Raw genomic sequence first — 5,751 nt, forward strand, 5'->3', positions numbered from 1 at the left:
TTTGCTGGTACTCAACGGATGAGTCCATGGCTCTTTTATATGGATCCGTTGGTTGATCTTGCTTATCTTCAACGGAGATTCCATTTTGATATGTGAATATATTGCGGAGTACTATGAGCTGCTAGGAACCATCGAAAAGGCCCTTGAGTGGACAGGTGGTGAGCGTTCTGGTTGCCAATGATGCCATAGGTACACCGATGAAGGAATGATTGAAAATTAGGATTCAACCAGAGATTTTGAGGATTATGATCAGTAACACTATGATTTCATTAAATGATTGTTTTAAAGATAGCTAAATCAATTTTAAAGGCAATTTCATATATTGGGTGTGTAAGTGGTGTGACTAGTTTTAAGTTTGCATGAATATCCGGCTAGGGGGCCTGGGAACTGTTATCCCTGGTACCCAAGATAAAATCTAACCAAATTGCTAATTGGATCCAATCTCACTACAGTGGTTGGGCGCTTGGCTGACCCACAGGACTGGATGGGGTTAGGCTGGACTGATGGATCCCTAAAATGAGACTCAATTCTGTTATGGTATGATAGATGAAGTAAATCCCGGATAAAAATTATTCTATAGAAAAGAATCAACGGCTCTGCCTCTCAATGAGGAACAAAGCGTTGGTCTCTATGACCCAAGTGTAATCTTTTCCTTGATCTGACTATGGGACTTACGGGTTCGGTCAGATCAGTTCAGTTAGTTAAGGCTTTTGACTATGTTAGAGTAAAAATATCCTAGAGGAATCGCCCGTGCTTTACGAGCGAGGGCAGTATTTTTGGGTTCGTCGGTTTTGGAAGAACTGAGGGATTAGTCTCTTGTCTGGATATCCGTGGTGGGCGAGGCCCCGAGTGAGGGACCCTGCCCCGTGCAAGAAGTGCTACTTTCGCTCTGCTAGTACCCCTGAATTCGTTGCACGGAGGGGACAGGGATCTTTCAGCTGGTATCAGAGCAAATTTGGCTAAAGTGGATCAACTGAGGAGCCAAAAATGTCAAAAATTTATGAAGTAACATAAAAAGTTAGAAATAAGTGATGAAATTCATACAAATTGATATTCAGATTGAAATTCATAAATTAGTAATTAGGTCTTCAGATGGAAGTACCACAATTGCATGGAATCCTTGACTTGTTTGAGGCCTAGACATGATGGTATTTACCTTATAGTTCCAAGGATCGTGACTACCCGTATATACCGAGGGTATAACTGTAGCTCTTTATTACTGGCAGTATATACAAGTAAATCTAAGATCTTGAAATTATAAGCAAAAATGCTATCCAGATGATGAATTCGAATGTGGTTAATATGATTTTAAAATTCTGGTTGAGAACTGATGAGTTGATTTGGATTCTGATTGAAAAAATGATGGTTCTTGAATTTTAGTTAGAAAGCGCGATAAGCTGAGCAAAACCACATTGAGGATGAATGGGATGAGTCCCTATGATGATGTTCGTAACTGGAATGACGATAATGACTTCAACAAATCACTATGAGATTAGTGGATTGTGCTGGATAAATTGCTACTGTTAACACTTGACCCAGTGGATCAAGTTAAGGGATGACAAATTAAAAATCTGTATAATTGAAATTTCCATGAAGGATTGTTCAGATGGAAATTTCGATCTAATGGACCATTAATGTGATAAGGAATTGAATGATATGATCTGAGTGAATTATTATCTGATGATGAGTTCTATATAAGGGATCTTTTCCTAGAATTCTGTTGGGTTCACCAGACTATAAGGAACCCCAGAATCAGTTGGATCTTAAGGGAAAGAGTTGTCCTCTAATTTTGGGAGATGAGGACATCTCGCGTTTTTTAACTGGGGTAGGATGTAAGATTCCTCCCTCCAGCTTTTGAGGTGTGCATGTGTAAGAACCTCCCCTTCTGATGTTATAATTATTCTCCTCTCCGAAATAAAAGAAAGATCATGTTTTATCCTATTTTGGCCTAGAGAGAGAAAATATCTAGAGGGAGGTAATTTAAAATTAAGATATTTTTGGATATAAAAATCCTCCTAGTGTCTAAAATGGTTTCCCTTGAAACAGAAATTGAAAAAGAACTTTTCAATGTGCAATTGAAATTAATTGAAAATAGGTAAAAAGGACCTTAGCCTAAGGGTCCAGATTTTCAAAATTTTTTGGGTTATGGTCCAATTAAGGTTCCTATGGACCAATAAGATTAATCCAAATGTAGGGAGGAGATAAATTGAAGAATAAAAGAAAAATTCCAAAAAATGAGTAAATGCTCACATAAGATGAAGAGTTGACTGAGTACAAGGTTTATTAGTAAAAAATTAAGAGATATATAGAGAAAATGATGCATTTTGGACACCTTAGTGTGGGGATCTCCCCTCATGAAGGAGGTGCCTATTTCACATGTGTGGAGGAGTCTTAAACTAAAAAATAATGAGATATTTTCATCTCTCCTCTCTCCTGTTTCAACTAGATCCAAAAAGTAAGCTAAACTGACGTAAAAATGGTCAAACATTGACCAAATTGATCTGGAAAATTTTAGAATCAGTTTGCTTGGTTAGAGGTTCACTTTTTCCAATAAATAGAAGCCTCCTCCTTTTGTAAAAGCTTAATGGTGTTTATGCACTATTACTCTACTCCTACCCAAAGCCATTTACATTGAATTTTCTTGATACCCAGAGCCATTTACATTGAATTTTCTTGATACCCAGAGCCATTTACTCTACTCCTACCCAGAGCCATTTACATTGAATTTTCTTGATAATTCAATTGTTTTTGGCTTAATCCTCTCCAAAGTAATTGGTGGCCACTCTTGCTTCAAACAAGAGTAGAACCCTCAATCCCTCAAGCCAAAGGAAAGCTTACAACTCCATGTAAGCTAAATTTTCTTACTTTTTAAATTTAAATCTATGGTTTTTCTTGATTTTCTTGTAAATTTATAGTGGTTGAAGTAAATTCTAATGCTATGCCTTGATTTTCTTGTTTTATAGTGATTGAAGTAAATTCTAATGCTATGTCTTGATGAAAAGGCCACCCCCTTCTCTTCCTTACAATTCAGCCCTTCTTTATCCTAGAATGAGTAACAAAAAGTTTAATTAAACTTTTCTTATTGTTTACTCTCTTGGAAATTGAAAATTGTGTAGATTAGAGTCCTTTACATCTAGTTGGGGTTAATTTAAGTTGAAAATAGAATGATAAAAATGAGAAATGGTCAGCCATACAAAGGAGGTTATGGCAAAAGTTTCTAGAATTTTGTGGAAAAGAAAGTTTATTTTTATGTTATTCCAAAAGAGTAATTCCCACCGTTTGTGCATTTTAAAAGAAATATTCTAATTTACTCCATGTACATATTCACCTATGAATATGCATGGATATAACTGATATTAATTATTATTAAAATTGATTTTATGCATAGAAAGATGCATAAAGGATTTATTTTTATTTCAAAAGTGTTATTCTCATTAAAATTGATTTTATGCATAGAAAGATGCATAAAGGATTTATTTTTATTTCAAAAGTATTATTCTCATTAAAATTGATTTTATGCATAGAAAGATAAAGGATTTATTTTTATTTCAAAAGTATTATTCTCATTAAAGTTGATTTTTATGCATAAATAGATGCATTAAAGGATTTTTATAAAAATGTTATTCCCACTGAAGTTGATTTTTATGCATAAATATATGTGTAAAGAATCTTTATATCAAAATTAGAATTCTCTTAAATTCTATGTTTAAATTCTATGAAAGAGATGTGAATGAATGGATGGATGGATGTGATGTGAATAGAGGTGATGAGATATGAGGTGAATAGAGGTGATGTGAATCAGATGGATGTGAATGAATGGATGGATGGATGGATGTGATGTGAATAGAGATGATGAGATGTGAGGTGAATAGATGTGATGTGAATCAAATGGATGTGAATGAATGGATGGATGGATGGATGGATGTGATGTGAATAGAGGTGATGAGATGCGAGGTGAATAGATGTGATGAGATGTGATGTGAATTAGATAGATGTGAATTAGATAGATGTGAATGAATGGATGGATGGATGTGATGTGAATTGAGGTGATGAGATGTGAGGTGAATAGATGTGATGTGAATCAGATGGATGTGAATGAATGGATGGATGGACATGCCTTAAAGATATGGAAACATTATCTTCTTGGGGCTGAATTTGTAGTCAAGACAGATCACAAAGCTTGAGATACTTTCTATCTCAAACAAAGCTTTCAGAGAAGCAGATGAGAATGGCAAACTTTCTTTCCATGCTTTCAGAGAAGCAGATGAGAATGGCAAACTTTCTTTCCATGTTTCATTTTCAGATTGTGCATACTCCGGGAAAGAAAAATGTAGTGGCTGATGCATTATCTAGGAGACCTTATGTGGCTGTAGTTTCAGTGGCCTCATGAGGACTTATCTGCTATGCGAGATTTGTATCATTTGGGACAAGACTCCTTCATTCTCACTAGAGAAACCCCACAAAAACACGATGACATGAGTGTACTCTACGCACTGGGAGGACCCTATCAAGTAAGAAGTGAACAAGAATAACTCATAGAACAATGGTGTTAACCACTTCAGTTAACGTGACCTTCGCACGGCTACTACGCCTTTTGTAACTCATCTTTTTGTAATGCGTTAATTGTAAATAAGACATGGGATGACCGAGCTTATAGCTTGTGTAACGCCGATCATGAAGATTTGATGTACATAGAGCTAGTAAAACTAGGAAGACTAGTTTTGGGCCCCCACTTGTAATTGGGCGATTGGACATTGTAAATATGGAAAGGGACAATCCCATTTGAAGAAATATGGAAAGGGACAATCCCATTTGTCTCAATTGAATTTTTCCTTCTCTCTCTCTCTCATTTGAGTTTATGGTTTCTTGCTTGCTTGTGTTGTTGCTTTCTTGCTTTGATTGTTAGTGTATGTGAGTAGGAATGGTAATGCTCTCCTTTCTCTCTGTCTCTACCCTCTTAATGCTATCTACCATGTCTTATTTGCATATGTATGGCATGAGGTAGAGGTTGAGCTCTCCATAGCTCCTTCCCTCTTGCTCACTACCTAGCTTGGATCTCTCTTTGGGTGACACAAGGAGAGTGTGGAGTGAGCCTCTAGCGAAGAGTTAACCCTCATAGGGTTGGCTAAGTGCCATTCACCGGATTCAACCCTTGCATGCACCTTTATCTTCTTCTTTCTCTTGTGTGTGTAAGGTAGTATGTTATCCATTAACATTTTGGGTGCTGCTGCTGCTGGGGAAGGCATTTAAATTAGGGTCCTTCACTCGATTCATTAGCTAGAGTCTTTGATTTAGCCGATTGGAGTGCAAATCCATCGATAGGTTGATTAATCTTGTTTTATTTTATGTTTTGATGATGGTACCCGAAGTTTGGATTGTTGATCAAGCATCGGAGCAGTGAGTGCCCTTAACATTCAAGCAATTTTCAATTTTCTGTGTTTTGTCTTCATGTATGCATTCTTGCTTAATCATCTAATTAGTTTTAATTCATTAGCTTAAACCATGCATTATAGGCATCAATAAGTAGCTAGAGACTAGCTCTAGCTCCTTGTAAAAACAAAAATATCAAAAAACCCTAGGAAGATACCTAAAGTTGATTGAAGAAAATCCAAGCAATACTACATTCTGCCAAGCAACTTTGAGAAGCGTACGTCCATTTTGCTCATTAGGCCACACCCGTGTGGCAAGTTTGCCACGTCCGTTTCATCTCTCTGCTGCCCATATCTGGCAAGATCTACTACCTAAATTTGG

The sequence above is a fragment of the Cibotium barometz genome, chromosome 25 (genome assembly GCF_041138505.1).
Source record: "Cibotium barometz isolate CiBa-2024 chromosome 25, ASM4113850v1, whole genome shotgun sequence".
NCBI classification, from domain to species: Eukaryota; Viridiplantae; Streptophyta; class Polypodiopsida; order Cyatheales; family Cibotiaceae; genus Cibotium; species Cibotium barometz.